We start from the raw sequence: 18,426 nt of genomic DNA, 5'->3' as shown, positions 1-18,426 counted from the left end.
TCCACTGTCGGCCACCAGAACCTCCTACGGATAAATTCCAGGGTCCTGGTTGCCCCTGGGTGGCTGGTGAGGGATGACGCATGTGCCCACTGTAGCAAGCGTGAGCGCGCCACCTTGGGAACATACGACCGTCCCGGAGGACCCCCACCAGGATCGGGCTCCCGCGTTAGCGCCGACCTTACCACCTTCTCTATGCCCCAAGACACGGGTGCCAAAATCAAGGCCGGTGGAATAATGGGATGGGGCTGCTCCTCCCGCCCAGGAAGATCAAACTGGCGCGACAACGCGTCAGGTTTGATATTCTTGGAGCCGGGTCTATAGGAGATGGTATATCGAAATCGTGTGAAGAACAACGTCCACCTGGCCTGGCGAGCGTTAAGGCGTTTAGCCCCTTGGATGTAAGCCAAGTTCTTATGGTCAGTCCAAATAATGAAAGGATGTGCCGCCCCCTCCAACCAATGTCTCCAGTGCCAATTTGATCGCCAATAACTCCCGATTACCCACGTCGTAATTACGCTCGGCTGGTGACAGACGGCGAGAAAAAAAAGCACACGGGTGCACTTTCCCATCCTTTAAGCATCTCTGAGAGAGCACCCCCCCCACCGCGACGTCAGAGGCATCCACCTCCACAATGAACGGAACCTCCGCGTCATGGCGGATCAATACAGGAGCGGATGTAAAACGACGTTTAAGATCGCAGAAGGCCGACTCAGCCCTAGGCGACCATTCAAAGCCAGGGAGAGAGGCCTTAGTGAGAGCTGTTAAGGGATTGGCTAAGGCGCTAAAATTGCGAATAAAGCGCCTGTAAAAATTTGCAAAGCCCAAAAACCGTTGTAACCCCTTGAGCGACGAAGGCCGTGGCCAGTCCAAAACTGCACTCACCTTGGCTGGATCCATGCGCAGATCGCCCTTCGTCAACACAAAGCCCAGGAAGGACACGGTGTCCGTGTGAAACACACACTTCTCAGCCTTAACGAATAGTTGATGCTTGAGGAGACGGTCTAGCACCTCCCGAACGTGCATTTGGTGTTGCACCATATCGCGATAAAAAATCAGGATATCATCTAAGTAGACAAACACCGACACCCCAATCAAGTCTCGCAGCACGTCGTTAACCAGGGCTTGGAAGACTGCCGGAGCATTAGCCAAACCAAAGGGCATGACCAAATACTCATAGTGCCCATTGGGTGTGTTAAATGCAGTCTTCCACTCGTCTCCCTCTCTAATCCTGACCAGGTTGTATGCATTACGTAAGTCAAGTTTGGAAAAGACCTGTGCCCCCTGTAAGCACTCAAAGGCCGTGTCCATGAGGGGTAAAGGATATCGGTTCTTGATGGAAACGTCATTCAATCCCCTATAATCAATGCATGGGCGCTGATCCCCATCCTTTTTATCAACAAAAAAGAAGCCAGCGCCGGCAGGGGAAGTGGAAGGGCGTATGTGCCCCGCAAGCAATGCCTCCTCTATGTAGGTGGTCATGGCCAAGGTTTCGGGGCGTGAGAGAGAGAACATTCGCCCGCGAGGCGGGGAGGTACCGGGTAGAAGATTAATGGGACAGTCGTATGATCTATGAGGCGGAAGTGCTTTAGCACACGTCTTGCTAAAAACGTCCACCAGGTCCCAATAGATCTCAGGCACCCCTATTAAATCGGGATTAGAGGGTAGATCAGAATCTGCCACGCTCCCCACCATCCTGGAGAAAGAGGGAGGAGACAAAAGAGAAGAGGGGGGGGGAGACAAGGGTTTGGGCAAACTCCCGCTGACGATCGACTTGACGTCGGCCGCCGTTGAGAGTTCGCCCGTGCTCCAATTAATGACACGAACACATGACGACAACCAGGGATGACCCAACACCATGACAGAATAGGGGGAAAAGATGACAAAAAAAGTAACCCATTCCCACTCCCCACCCTCCACCCGGATGTGTAAGGGAACTGTGCGCTGGGTGACGCTCCCACTGCCCAGGGGCCGACCGTCCAGGGCATAGACTGGTAAGGGAACCCCTAAGTCCTCCACCGGGGTTCCCCACTCCTTCACCAATCCCACGTGAATAAAATTGCCCGCCGCCCCTGAGTCAATGAGAGCCTTAGTTCCCCTAATGTCACCCCCACAGTTGATCGCCACCTCAAAAAATGTGCGAGAATCCGTGGTTTTGGCAGGAATGAGCCCACCTGCTGGCGCCCTCTCGAGGCCCGACGGCGCACCTTCCATCCCCGATTGGCGCCGAGCCGATACAGCCTGGACCCGACAGCTGCCGAAGCGGTGACCGGTGCGGCCGCAACCGGAAGCAGCGTCGCTCTTTGATGAAGCGCTGCCTCTCGTCGTCCGAGAGCGACAGCGCTCCAAGCTGCATGGATTCATCACCCAGTGGCCCACTCGTGTAATGCATGGAATTATCAACACCAGGAGAAGAAGGAAAACATACCTGGGGCTGGGTGTTGTTGACATGCTCCTTCTCCCTCTCCCGGTGCCGATTATCCATCTTGATGGTGGTGTTGATCAGCACTTCCAGCTGCTCGGGGATCTCACGCGCAGAGAGAGCATCTCGCATCCGCGCTGAGAGTCCCCTGACGAACAGAACCACGCAGACGTTCTCCGCCCAAGCTGTCTCCCGAGCCAAGATCCGAAATTTGATAGCATAAGCTGCGACAGTGCGGAGGCCCTGCCGGCAGTCGAGAAGACGACCACCAGCCTCGAAGATCGAGAGTACCCGGGAAGTATCGAATACTCTTCTCAATTCCCGGGTAAAGGCGTCCAGACTGTCGCAGATTATCGCCCCTGCCTCTAATTCCGCCGTAGCCCAGGAGAGAGCTTCGCCGGTGAGCAGTGTGATAATATACGCTACCTGCGCTGTCTCCGATGGAAATGATCGTGGTTGCAGCCGGAAAACGAGTAGACACTGGGTGATGAATTCCCGACAACCATCCGGTGATCCGTCATAGCGAGCGGGCGCCTGCAGATGTGGTTCGCGGGACCGCTCCTGGACCCCGAACCCCCCCCGACTTTCCTCTGCGTGGAGCGCTGCTTCCCCCGCCGCCGACTGCACACCAGCCACTCCTTCTTGGGCTTGTCGAGCTGTGGCCAACGCCGACTGCGCCACCGCTTGGGATGATCCGACGACCCCATTGAGTCGGATTAACCCGGCGCTGACCAGCTGCTGATGTTCCTCCATCCGTGTCTGGGCTGCTCCCTGCGTCCGGAGCATCTCCATGATGGCCTCCATGGAATTCTGATGGTCAGGTCTTCTGTCAGAATGCAGGTAGGTGAATTCCAATGGTTGAAGGCAATCACAGAGACAGAGAGTGTTTACTCTTGAACAGGTTCGACTTTAATAGTAAGAACACAGAGTAAATTCTAAGAGAGAACAAGTGCTAAAAGCACAAGTGTAAGATAAGGTAAATGGGAGCTTATTGGAGGTCCACAGTAGAACCGTCCGCGTTATCCCCGAACGCAATTAGTGAAGACCTGACAATGGACAAGCAGAAGAGAGGTATGTTAAATAGAGACCAAATACCAACATTCCACACACACCCCCGTGACAGCCAATCAGGAACCACCCCTAAGTGACAGCACTAATTGACAGGGAAATGACAGGTGACAAGCCCAGTGACATATGCCAGGAATGTGGGTGGTCACCGACCGAGGTCGGTGTCCAGAACGTAACACTCTATGGACTTTATTTGTGTTTAGCTCACCTGTCAGTCAAAAGAAAACATAAAGAAAAAGAAACGGGACCATTCAACATGCTTGAGACACACCTCCGGGCGAATCAAGGTAGGTTGAGTGCACAGTGTGTTTTACACAACACCATTGTTCCCCGTCTGTCCCTCTCTCCCCCCCCCCCCCCCCCCTATCTCTCCCTCCCCTTCTCTCTCTTTGTCTCTATCTCTCCCTCTCTCTCTCTCCCTCTCTCTCTCCCTCTCTCTCTCTCCCCCCCCTATCTCTCCCTCCCCCCTCTCTCTTTGTCTCTATCTCTCTCCCTCTCTCTCTCTCCCTCTCTCTCTCCCTCTCTCTCTCTCTCTTCGTCTATATCTCTCCCTCTCTCTCTCTCCCTCTCTCTCTCCCTCTCTCTCTCTCTCTCCCCCCCCCCTATCTCTCCCTCCCCCCTCTCTCTTTGTCTCTATCTCTCTCCCTCTCTCTCTCTCCCCCTGTAAAACATGGCTTTATTTAACCAACAAAGTGGCCCTGGTGAGGAGGAGAGCTTTGACCCTTTCACTGCCACACTACAGGAGGTTAACCCTTTCACTGCCACACTACAGAAGGTTAACCTTTCACTACCACACTACAGTAGGTTAACCCTTTCACTACCACACTACAGAAGGTTAACCTTTCACTGCCATACTACAGAAGGTTAACCTTTCAATACCACACTACAGAAGGTTAACCTTTCACTGCCACACTACAGAAGGTTAAACCTTTCACTACCACACTACAGAATGTTAACCCTTTCACTGCCACACTACAGAAGGTTAACCCTTTCACTGCCACACTACAGGAGGTTAACCATTTCACTACCACACTACAGAAGGTTAAACCTTTCACTACCACACTACAGAAGGTTAACCTTTCACTACCACACTACAGAAGGTTAAACCTGTCACTACCACACTACAGAAGGTTAACCCTTTCACTACCACACTACAGAAGGTTAACCTTTCACTACCACACTACAGGATGTTAACCCTTTCACTACCACCCTACAGAAGGTTAACTATTTCACTACCACACTACAGAAGGTTAACCTTTCACTATCACACTACAGAAGGTTAACCTTTCACTACCACACTACATACGGTTAACCTTTCACTACCACACTACAGAAGGTTAACCTTTCACTACCACACTACACAAGGGTTAACCTTTCACTACCACACTACAGAAGGTTAACCCTTTCACTGCCACACTACAGAAGGTTAAACCTTTCACTACCACACTACATACGGTTAACCTTTCACTACCACCCTACAGAAGGTTAAACCTTTCACTACCACACTACAGCAGGTTAAACCTTTCACTACCACACTACAGAAGGTTAAACCTTTCACTACCACACTACAGAAGGTTAACCTTTCACTACCACACTACAGAAGGTTAAACCTTTCACGACCACACTACAGAAGGTTAACCTTTCACTACCACACTACAGAAGGTTAACCCTTTCACTAGCACACTACAGGAGGTTAACCTTTCACTACCACACTACATACGGTTAACCCTTCACTACCACACTACAGAAGGTTAACCCTTTCACTAGCACACTACAGGTTAACCTTTCACTACCACACTACATACGATTAACCTTTCACTACCACACTACAGAAGGTTAAACCTTTCACTGCCACACTACAGAAGGTTAACCCTTTCACTAGCACACTACAGGAGGTTAACCATTTCACTACCACACTACAGAAGGTTAAACCTTTCACTACCACACTACAGAAGGTTAACCTTTCACTACCACACTACAGAAGGTTAAACCTTTCACTACCACACTACAGAAGGTTAACCCTTTCACTACCACACTACAGAAGGTTAACCTTTCACTACCACACTACAGGATGTTAACCCTTTCACTACCACCCTACAGAAGGTTAACTATTTCACTACCACACTACAGAAGGTTAACCTTTCACTATCACACTACAGAAGGTTAACCTTTCACTACCACACTACATACGGTTAACCTTTCACTACCACACTACAGAAGGTTAACCTTTCACTACCACACTACACAAGGGTTAACCTTTCACTACCACACTACAGAAGGTTAACCCTTTCACTAGCACACTACAGGAGGTTAACCTTTCACTACCACACTACATACGGTTAACCTTTCACTACCACACTACAGAAGGTTAAACCTTTCACTGCCACACTACAGAAGGTTAACCCTTTTCACTGCCACATTACATAATGTTAACTCTTTCACTGCCACACTACAGAAGGTTAACCATTTCACTACCACACTACATAAGGTTATATAGCGTACTTGCATCGCGTCCCGCTCTTAAGCCATACCGAGATATACCTCATCTCATGTACCTACTGTACACTAGGGATGTGCATCTCCATCACGAGGCCGATGTGATGCGCATCTCGATACGGTGCCAACGATACGATACATTAACGATACATGTGAAGCACCGGGCGATGCAATGCGATACGATTCACCCACTGTTGAGATACGATACGATTCGATACGATTTGATTCAACATAATGCGATTCGGGGCGATACGATGCGATTCAACACGATGCAAAATAACAATTTTATGGTATGACAGAGGATTTGGTTGTATTCCTTATATGCAGCGTATATTATTATTAAAAATAAAATAATCTACTGTAAGACAATTTATATAAAAACTCTTGGGTGCCTAAGAAGACTTTTGCATAAACTGTCTTTTCTATCCACTTTAGCTAAAAACACACACACAATGTATATACACACTACTGTGAGACAATAATAATCATACACAAAGGGATAATGGCTTATAGCAGACTTAACTCTTTCAGTGCCACTCATGAGATTTCTCGTGTTTTTTTATAGGTGGTTGCTAGCCACTCACGAGATTTCTCGGATTTTTTTTTATTAATTTTTTTTTGCGATCTGAAAAATGATTGCATCACCCGAGCCTACCCGAGTATAGCCGAGGGGCGCCGACGATCACTGTGGAAAAAAGCGCCCCCTGTCGTCTCCCAGATGACATAAGTGATTTTGGAATGGACTCAATGAAAATGAATGGGGAAAAAAATCCGGTACTCCACATTTTCCAGTTCACTGATCCAGCCGGGGTTACCAGAGTTCATTCTGGAGCCTCAGATCCCCGCGGATCATGGAGTTCTACTGTATCGCGTTGGATCCATACACGTATCGATTTTTTCGAATGGTGATCAGGAATTGGAATATACCAGTTGGATACCATCTGATGTCAGGTAAGGACTCTATGTTATCAGTGGTAGGATAATCAGAGTAAGTTTGATGAAGTTATAAGCTGTTTTGTGAAATGTCTTCTTTCGGTTTCACTGTAAAAGTCCAAGAGGAAATCAACGAGGCGATTATCCGTGCGCGGCCGTAATGTGCGTGCGTGCACGTATAATATTGATCATCTAGCGTTTATTTGAAAACTATTCATAAAAAGGCCGACGAATATCAACGTTGTGGAATATTCCACTAAAAGACGATTTTCATAGAATGCTCCAGAATGAGCTGTTTTTTATATCAAAACGGGGGCTTTTCTAACTGCTCTGAAACGGCAACGACGCGATAAAAAAACAATCTGCCTTCACAGCACTGACTGGAAAATAGTCTTTGATAATGCGATGGGCAGATTAGACACATAGCCATAATTTAAAACATAGATTAGGCGATATTAACGTTAACATTGGCGCCGATGGTGGCATTCAAGCGGTAAAACGGAAAACCAGGCGTGGTGCTGAAAGTGTTAATGATTTTATAATATATCAGATAATGAAATTAAATGTTTATCATCAACTATCCAATTAGTATTTATATTGTAACGTTTGGCCACTTTAAATCATTGAACACAGAGAGAGAGAGAGAGAGAGAGAGAGAGAGAGAGAGAGAGAGAGAGAGAGAGAGAGAGAGAGAGAGAGAGAGAGAGAGAGAGAGAGCCTGTCCGTCTGAGTCGCGTAGTTGATGATGTCACACACCCTATGCTAGGATCGGATGTCAACAGAACACACAGAGTCTGGATAGCCTGCATGAAGCGATATAAAGAAACCAATAGCCAATAAATGTGAAGTTATCTTTGAACCTGTTGTCAAGCGTCTTCAATATACCCCCCCCCCCCTCCTCACTAATGGAACTGGTGTTGCAGAGTCACGTTAGTTAGTTAGTTAGTTAGTTAGTTAGTTAGTTAGTTAGTTAGTTAGTTAGTTAGTTAGTTAGTTAGTTAGTTAGTTAGTTAGTTAGTTAGTTAGTTAGTTAGTTAGTTAGTTAGTTAGTTAGTTAGTTAGACACTGTAGTTTAGTTTAGCGTTAGCTGAACGGCTAACTGGCGTTAGCCAGAGGCTACAGCGTTAGCCATGTTAATCAATTCTATTCATGTCTCCTCCTCGACTTCCACTGTTTGTTGTTGTTAACTGTGACGCGGCTCTCGCCTTCTGTAGTAGTAGTATAGTATCTGCTGTGTGCAGTCACAGTGCACTGATGACAGAAGTGGATGAGAGGAAATTATATGAATGCATCGGTTTTGACCGACGCAAAGACGCTACAACAAGATGCATCGCGAGTTCAACCTGAGTTCTAGCCGATGCACACTTATTCCACCTGTGCACTCGCATCGTGAACGTGTATGCCGGCGCACCGATGCAAATCGATGAATCGTCACATCACTACTGTACACCATCAACGAAAAAACAAATACACCCACCACCTGCCAGGCCCCGCCCCTATAGAGGCATACTATAAAGTACTAGGCGTGGTCACCACTCACTCTTCCTCTTTTTCGTTTCCATCATAGCGGTCGCAAGTCGCCCTATGTAACTAGTGCTATGAAAAGATTAGAGAAATTGCGTAATGTTGAATGCTTACCGGAGGTTTGCTTACCCCTGGAATCTTCGGGGCATGTTTCAGCGACACGTCGGGCCTATTCTGATGTTTCCTCGTCTGGTGGCAGCAGATCCAGGAGCAGCGTGCAAGGTTTGGCTATTGAGCCGGCTTGTACACAGGTAGGCCCTGTGTCATCAGGCATTGATGTTGGTGTTAGTAATGCTGTGGAGTGTGTGTCGGCACCAGGGGCGGGATGGCTTGGTGAACGTTCCACTTAAGTGGACGGGTTCCGGGTGATCCTGGAGCATGCTGCTAACACTAATGCTACTGCTAATGCTAATGCTAATGCTGAAATGGGTCGTTGTTCTAATATTCCCCGCCGCGGGACGTTGCCGCTTTTCCCTCCTCTTGCCCGGTTCATTAATGAAGGTCAGTCGGTAGCTAATGTGGGGGGTTTCGCTGAGTCCTATTTACATTTTTTACGGGTAAAAGGGCTGACAACAGGGTGCAGACCGGGTGTACCGTGGCTAAGTAGCCAGGTAGCTTTGATCCTGTGCCCCGGCGGGGATGAACGATGTCCCACCCGGCCGATGCTTGAGAGCGAATCGGCTCAGAGTGTGGCAGTATGGACGGATGAGTGGTATACTGCTGCAGGATGGTTTTTAGCGGCGGCCAGTGTTATGGCTCAGCTGTCTATTTTCCTATCCACATTGGCGTCGGGTAGTGGGGCCATGGCCGCCTAGTTATAGTTGAAATTGGGGGTGCATTTTTTTTTTTTTTTTTTTGTAATTTTTTTTTTTTTTTTTTTTTTGACAGGCAAGTGGTGGTTTGGAGGGGGTCCCCCTCCACGGCAGATATTTTTTTCATTTAATGAACCTGTACGTGCAATTTCCTGCAATATAGAGCCTTCAATCTTGACTAATAAAGCTGCTCTTTTCACTATAAAACTCAGTTTATATTGCAGTATGATAGCCAATTACTATAATAATAATAATATAAAAAAATGGAATTAACATATTGCAGAATGGGTACAATATAGTACGGCTCAATACACACAATTGTTAAGGGGATGCAGACCAGAAAAAGACTTTTGTTTTGTTTACATCAGGGTCCCCCATTTACAATTCATAATGAATTGTAAGTAAGGGTGCAATTAACACCGTGCAATCCATTATTTGTGGAGCCCGCCCTTTAAGTCTTTGAGCTATTAGGCTACTAGGGTTCTTACTTTGCGTTTTGGTGTACTGAAAAATGCTCCGATGTCTGTATTCTTTCTTTTTTCTGCCATGTTACCTGGTTGGCTGGACACACACACACACATTTTCATTTCAGGTATTGTACCTTAAGATAATTGAACATCTTGATTTACCGTAAATCCTCAAATATAGGACGGGTCTTCTATTTACCTCAGCTGCAAAGAGCACCAGGCCTTTATTAGAGAGGCTTATATAAGAGGCAGGCCTTAATTTCTAAAAATGACACTCATGGACATAATCCCTTCATTTTCAGACTTGTATTGCATTATTATTATAATAAAAAAAAAAAAAAAAAAAAAAAAAAAAAATTTGGGGGGGCCCTCGTCACTAAAGGCCCACGGGCTGCGGCCGTCGTTAATCCGGCCCTGCTCGTCTGCCATAGCGAACGTTAAAATTTGCAAACGAAGTCAACGTTATCCAGCTGACGACACCACATATCTAGATATATGACAACGTTAGCTAGCGGCTAGCACTAAAGCTAACGCCAACCAGAGGGAAACTTTGTTATTATTATTGACCAGATGGCATTTCGGACCAGGAAACAATTTTATTGTATTGCGTGGTAGAAGTTATACCACTCAATAGTCAAGATGATGTCTAACATAATAGTTTGTTCGAACAACTGAACTTACTTAGTGGAAGATCCTGCTGTTGTGACAAAGTGTTCACGCTGCCTGCGTATCAGTTTACACCTGGAGGCTGCCTGCAGCGCTGTGAGACGGGAGTGCGCGTCCGCTCTGTCTGCTGGGGGCTGGATCAAACCATATCGGACAGGGGGGTGTCGCAGTTTTTGGAAACTTAAAAACTTGCTATTAACACGTTGGTTGCCTAAGGTTAAATTAATGATATACCATAGATTGCCAGCGCTATTTGTCTATGGAGAAAGTCCCCTTCTTTGCAGGGCTATAACTTTTTAAATTCTATTGCTACATTGCCATTATTAGGGCCCATTCAAAGTCCTATATGTATTGTTCATTGTGTAGCAACGTTAAACTTTTTCATTCACATATTCATAGTAAAGTATGGTCTAATGTATAAGTATGTTTTCATCTCTTTCTGCAGCTTTCTCCAGAACGTGATATATAGCCCCAAATGCATTATATTGATGATGAAATACAGTTTGATGGCAATCAGCGCGATATAAAAAATTCCAACTAGACGTACTTCTAGAAGTTACTACACGTCATCTGATGTTGACCGGATGGGCGAGGGGGCGTTTATAATTCCGTGGGCAGCGTTATACCAATCATCTAATGTGGGTCAAATGTTCATCATAGCAGTTAGTGTCGAACACGGTAATATTACACGCTAAAACTCACCCCAGTCTCCGCGGGCCGTTGGGCGATCAGCGTGGGGTAGACAGTTTTCCATTATGGGATGTTGAAATAGTCGGTCCATTTCCAGGTTGTATAATAATATATACGTCCAAATCATGTTGTTTTTTCGAGTTATTTGCAGCGATCGATGTTCACTGTGTGAAGACGGAGTCTCTCTAACATTAGCGAGTGCCCGGACCCCATATGGAGTGAGTCCTACCGGGTTAAAGGTTGACATCCGGTTTCGATCTGCCGATCGGCCACCAGATGGCGGTCTTGAACCGCTAGAGGATTGAGAGGAGATCACACTTGTGTCTCAGGCCAGCGGAGGGACATTATGAATCCGATCGCAGATTTTTGAAATATTGATATAAAGACGACGTACAGCGTCCCCCGGCAACTTTAGCATGGCCAGCAAAGACGCCCCCTGGCAGTCAAAGTGTTAAGTGTCATTGCGTATTATTAATTTGATTGAAATTACACAGTTATGGTTAGATAATATTTATATATGGGGGGGGGGGGGGGGGGCGGGGGATATATCATATGATCAAAAAGTGAGGGAGCAAAGAGACGAGTTTGCTCCCCCAAGTTCAATACTGGTAGAGCACCCGCTTCGCCTGCTCAATTACGTAGGCGCCTATGAGTGGGGCTATGGGTCCAGCCGACACTATAAACATGTTGCATGTTTGTGGTGTTATAGAGATCTTATAGAGATCTTGATCTTGTTAATAGGCATGTCTGGTTGGAGCACTCTCCTCTTGGGGAAGAAGATAGGTTTTCTCTCCTCACGACTCCTTTTTCCACGGAAGGACTTTTTGGTCGTTCTGTGGAGGCGCAGGCGGTTGTTGATCTGGGTCCCACACCGCCTCACGCTGTGTAGCCAGAGGTTGGAGCACGGCCTCGTCAACGATTGTGGCGAGGCCCTCGACAGGCGGCCATGTTTCCCCCGCCAGTGGTACCCTGGGCGGAGAGTCAACAGGGATCCGCAAGGCCGACAGCCTTGGCGGCCGAGGGATCGGCCATTTTGGGTGTATTCGGCTTGGATCAAACAAGCCGTCATCATTCTGCCGCGAGCAGCCCGCTCCCCGTTCAAACCTCTCTCCGTTACCCACGGAAGCGGGGCTCTGATCGTTTTCCTTTGGCTGCGGGCCGCGAACCTTCTTTGAAGCGCATGCGGCCCCACTTTTCACTTCTCATGGGGACAGGGGCTGACACCCAGTTGATGGCTGAGCCTGGGTCTGTCCGTGAGAATGTTGTCGCGTGGCTCCCGCACCACACGTTGTGTGATGGGTGAGCCTGGTGTTACGGCTGCCACTATTTACAGTGGTCAGCAGGGGGACTCGAGGCCTCTTCAGTTGAATGCTCAGCAAGGGTTACCCCGGCCTCGCCTTCGCCAGGCGGGGTGTCACGCTGATGCCTCCCAATCCTGTGAGAGCGGCAGTGGTCTGCAAAGAAGAGGCGAGCGTGATTTGGGTGATAGCAATATCACTGCAGGGCTATGGCGTGTAGGAGCCCATGGGGTCCTCACGCCTTGCATGTCTAGCTGTAGAACAGCTCCTCAGCCTGCGCTAGAGGGGTTTTCAGGGGGGGGGGGGGTGTGTGTCAACCAGTTTGATGGCAGCTTCTCCCGTATCAAACCGGCCCTTTCTGTCGGGGTCCCACCGGGCCAACTATCTACTGTTCCTTGCGGCCCAGTGTCAGTTGACGGCGGGTGCGCTGTGGGATTATTTTCACATATGACGACAAGAATGCCATTTGGAGGGGTGGATAGAGAGAACGTTGAGGGAGGGACTTGTTTTGCAGTTTGCACAAACCCACCCTCCGTTCTCAGGTTTGGTGCCGACCCTATTGTCAGGGTCAGAAGCAGTGACAGCCCTGGCCGACGAGATCCAATCTCTGTTGGCGAAGCAGGCCGTAGTCGTGGTCCCGAGAGAGGACGCAATGTCAGGCGTCTACTCCCGTTATTTTCTGGTGCCCAAAAAAACGGGAGGGGTCAGACCTATACTGGATCTGTCCGCGTTCAATCGTCTGATTGTAGCGAGACCATTCAGAATGTTGACCGTCAAACTCCTGCTGCTTGCTGTCAGAAGGGGAGACTGGTTCACCTCCATAGACCTGAAGGATGCGTATTTTCACATCCCGATCTTCCCTCCTCACAGGAAGTTCCTGCGGTTCCTGTTTCAGGGCGTAGCGTACGAGTACCAGAGGTTGCCGTTCGGCTATTCTCTGGCTCCCCGCACATTCACCAAGTGCATAGCGACTGCGCTGGAGCCTCTACGTTGTCGGGGAATACGGGTTCTATTGTATCTCGACAACATTCTACTCCTCAGCCGATCGGAGGAGGTTGCCAGGTCTCATACCAGGCTGGTGGTGGAATTCCTCACCAGGCTGGGTTTTGCTGTGAACTAGAAGAAGAGTACGCCTCTTCCCAGTCAACAGGTGGAGTACTTGGGCTTGATGTTGAGGTCAAGGCCCATGATTGTAACCCTCTCGGAGCAACGGAGGGTGTCTATCCTACACGAGCTCGGTGGTTTCCGTCTGGGAGGGACGGTCACGGCGCTGCAAGTGATGCGCCTGCTCGGTATGATGGCATCTGCTCACACGGTGGTTCCTCTTGGCCTCCTCTTCATGAGGAGGATACAGAGGTGGTTCTTCTCTATGGGAATAGATCCGGTGAGGGACAAATGGAAACGGTTGACGGTTCCTTTGTCGATATGGGGAGATCTCACCCATTGGAGGAGGCTGGGTATCCTCACCATTGGGGTCCCCATGGGCCGCGGGCGCTCACACGTCACGGTCTTCACCGACGCCTCTCCCACGGGTTGGGGAGGGACGTGTCGGACCAACGCAGTGGGGGACAGCTGGCCGGTCCGTGCTGCCCCGTCTACCCTGCACATCAATGTGTTGGAATTGAAGGCGGTCCTCCTGGTCCTCAAACGGTTCGACCACCTGGTGGTAGGCGAGCACGTTCTGGTCAGAACGGACAGTATGGCGGCAGCGGCGTATATCAACAGGCAGGGTGAGACTCGATCCATCCGCCTGCACCGGGCGGCGGTCGAACTCTGGCTATGGGCATCTCGCAGGCTGCGCAGTCTGAGGGCGCTCCACATCCCTGGTATGGAGAATGTGGGCGCAGATATGATGTCTCGGGGCGGTCCTCGTCACGACGAGTGGGAACTCCGCCACGATATAGTCAGGCAGATCTGGGATCGCTTCGGGGAGGCCTCAGTGGATCTGTTTGCGAGCCGACGTTCTCACAAGTGCCCCTTGTGGTTCTCGGTCAGTCGGGCAGATCATCCCCCCTTGGGGGTGGATGCCTTCTCGATCTTTCCATGGCCGCTCGGCCTTCTGTACGCCTTTCCTCCTATACAGCTGTTGAGTCAGCTGTTGGAGCGGATACAGAGGGAGCGCAGGACGGTGATCCTGGTCGCGCCGGACCGGGGCACGGCAGTGTGGTTCCCGGTCTTGATCCAGCTCCTGGTCGCTCCGCCTTGGGTTATTCCTTGGTCGGCGACAGCCCTCTCTCAAGCACACGGCTCGCTGTTTCAGTACCCGGTGTTGGGCCAACGTCTGATGGTGTGGCTGGTGGGAGGGTAAGTCTGGAGAGGATGGACCCTTCTGTGGTTGATACCATCCGGAATGCGCATGCTCCCTCCACTGTCACGCTTTACGCGGGCAGATGGCGTATGTTCCAAGAGTGGTGTAAGGCGGGGGGCCGGGACCCAGTCTCCTGCCCCCTGGATGCTGTTCTTGGTTACCTCCAGTCTCTCCTTGATAGACTGTCGGCTTCGACGGTGAGGGTATATGCAGCAGCTATATCCTCCTATCATGAGGGATTTGAGGGTGATGTCTTGTTCAGCCACCCTCTTGTGAAGCGTTTCCTGCTTGGCACTCGACGCGTTAAGCCGGTACAACGCTCTTTGGCTCCGAGTTGGGATCTTCAATTGGTCCTCGGTCGGTTGTCCTTGGCCCCGTTTGAGCCTCTTGAGCAAGCGTCGTTGGGACAGCTGTCGTTCAAGACCGCGTTCTTGCTGGCCGCCACCTCCGCCAAACACGTGGGTGAGCTCTGTGCTCTTTCGGTACGAACAGAGTGCCTGTCTTTTCGTTCCGATTGCGGTGCCACTCTGCGGCCTAATCCTGCCTTCGTGCCTAAAAATATCCGGAGTTCCTTCCGCTCCAGGGATATTGTGGTTCAGGCGTTTCATCCGCCTCCTCACGCTAGTGAGTTGGAGGCGGGCCTTCACCTGTCATGTCCGGTCCGTGCTTTGGGGATTTACCTCAGCCGTACTCAGGGCCTCAGGGCTACCGATCAGCTTTTTGTCTGTCACGGTGGTTCTCGTGCCGGTAAGGCACTATCGAAACAGCGCCTGTCCCATTGGTTGTGCGAGGGCATTGCCCTCTGCTACACGTTGGCCGGGCTGGATCCCCCTGGGGGTGTCAGGGCGCACTCCACTCGTGGGGTGGCGGCCTCTGCCGCTCTGCTGGGTGGGGCCTCGGTGGAGGACATCTGTGCTGCAGCTTCATGGTCCTCCCCGGGTCCCTTCGTAAGGTTTTACCTCATGGACATGACCGGGGGTTCTGTCTCCCAGGCGGTTCTGGGGTCTGTGACCTCTCCTGCTTCCCGTCCTTTGGTAGGGTAGCAGGGGTGTGTGGGTATGGGCCACAGTGTGTTGGGTCACACGTGGTTCCGCCTGTGCTGTGTGTTCAAGGGGTTCTAGTTCCCTCTTGCTCACACTCGGGTGGAGTTTGATTTGATTTTGACTTTGGGAGTTGACTGCGCCCCCCCCCTTCATTAGTGTAGCAGGGTGGATTATCCCTGCTTCGTGGGAACAGGTGGGCACAATCACTGGGTAGCGAGACACAGTAGAGCTCTGTCTGACTGCACCTCCGTCTTTGAGTCTGGAGCTTCAACTGGAGGCTGGCAGTGTGAGTGGAAGGGGCCCGGGATTTACCAACCTGGTCTGGTACTCTGGTCTTCCTCCCCTGCAGCAGGGTGGTCAGCAGTACTCCCCAACACGCTCTCACCTCCCCCAATTACTCCTTTAACCCTCCCACACCTAGTGACTGAATTGTAAATAAATAACTTGGTTCCCCCTGCAAGCAGTACCCTCCCTCAGTGACACTAGAAACCTTACAATAAAAAGGGGAAGGTGGAGTAGGAAGGGGTTAATTATAGTAGCGTTACCCACACCAAAATAGTTAACACTGTGCACAGTAATGGACACGCACACAGAATCCCATCTAATGTTTTTATGTTAATTGGTACGGTTGAATACAAAAGCTTAATAGGATAGGTCCAATGGAATGAAATCCTACTACTGCTCAATTGTAACTCAATACCTTATGTACCCGTATATTCTACACACACCTCTGTGTTAGCACCAGGAATAATATACTTTAATGTATTCGACTCATCGCCCACATCTGGGTCAGTACCATGTATAATACATGGTACTATACCTCTATCAGGCTTTAATTATATGGTAGGAATAATACCTCAGGTCTGGAACCTCCCCACTGGGAAAGGGTTGATTAGATGGGAAATTATTATCAAAGAACCAACACGTTATCACACTCAAAGGAAATAAAAAATGTGGGCCCACTGTACCAAAACAAAAGTCCTATACTAATGCCGGCATATAATGTGTATGGGGTACCCCTATGAACTGGATTTAGCAACGTTTAGCTTCGCCCGTAGGCCGCACCACACTGTGTACTGTGCAATAAGATCCGGAGCACTGACGCTCTATTGTACTCAACCAAGATGGCGTCCTCGCCGCGCCACCACTGTTCGGGGTAGCAAGATGGCGTCGAACGCTCTCGTCGCGGGCGCGAGCAAGCGGGGCTGGAGCAGGGGGGCAGTATCGGGCTGAGAGCGCGTGCTGGATGATGGCGACCTCTGCTGGACGGGAAGAACTCCCGTGATGGCCTGAAGACAGCCGGTGCACGGCAGACGTCGAACGCCAACGAAGACTGATTGTTGACGGCCGGTGCTGGGTAGGCGCGCGGCTCTACTCTTGCCCTACTTACACTGAAGCTACTCGTGGGGTCCCAAACAGCCCTCCTGCTAGACGCAATATATAATGATGCAGGGTGTCTCTAAACACGGCCTTCTTCAAGCCACGCTGGCGGGGCGCCTCACTAGAGGGAATATCTTTAACTTAAGCCACACTTGGCTATACCGCATTTCTTCTAGGATAACTTGTTGTATCGCTAGGGTTATTCAGTGGGAAAACATGCAACACGCTACTACGTTTACCTTTCTAGGATAACCCGTAATATACTCAAATTCAATACGTTCACCAGTGTGGTCCTACACGGGGCTCTGTCTAGACATGACCGATCACATCCAAGTCCAATGTCGAAGAGGCTGGTTCCTCACACTTCCGTCTCAGTTGACTTGCTTCCTCCTCCGTCTCTCTCGTATGCTCTCTGCCTGCCACCGGCGCTCCCTGCTGGCACCGCCTACTAGCCCCACAGGGAAACACTGGGTGGAAGAATATGATCCAGGGTTATTGTTTATAATCCATATTCCAGCCGGTATGAGAAGGAGAAACCTGCGTCATTGGTCAAGGGGATATTTAATGGAAACTAGTTAATACGTCTTGGTGTACCAGGGGAGATAAAAGGCAAGTCAGCACTTCTGAATAATAGCCATATTTTCAGGGTGCTACATTAGGAAGGATGGGGTGACAGGACTCTCCTTTTCCCCTTGATGTGGGCTTACAGGTCCTCAGGGGGTGCATCTGTTGGGCCTCGCGTCCGCTCTACCCCATATCTCGGTATGGCTTAAGAGCGGGACGCGATGCAATTACGCTATATAACGACAGGTTATGTATATAACCTAGTTATATGAGTACTGGCTAAGCGTCCCGCTCTTAGCGTGCCCTGAGTTCCCTTGGGGAATCTTTTCTTGGAAAAAAATTTTTCCGAGGAAGAGTGAGTGGTGACCACGCCTAGTAATTTATAGTACGCCTCTATAGGGGCGGGGCCTGGCAGGTGGTGGGTGTATTTGTTTTTTCGTTGATGGTGTACAGTAGGTACATGAGATGAGGTATATCTCGGTATGGCTTAAGAGCGGGACGCTTAGCCAGTACTCCAGGGCTGTACGTTAACTTTTTTTGCACATAGCACTGGTGCTACAGAGGTTGATCGTTTTGTAGCACAGGCCAAAATCTTGTAGCACAAGTATAAAATGTGTTATATTTGTAACAGTCACAAATGTGCCTATTGTATTTGTGTTATTTAGTTGCAGTGCCATGTTTGGCTGTCATTTTATGCTGACAAGTTGACATCACACATCCAGACACGTTACGTGTAAGGAATTATGGGATTTGGTGTT

The sequence above is a fragment of the Notolepis coatsorum genome (assembly GCF_963971535.1).
Source record: "Notolepis coatsorum genome assembly, chromosome: 20".
Classification (NCBI taxonomy): Eukaryota; Metazoa; Chordata; class Actinopteri; order Aulopiformes; family Paralepididae; genus Notolepis; species Notolepis coatsorum.
Note: the sequence above shows the minus strand (reverse complement) of the source record.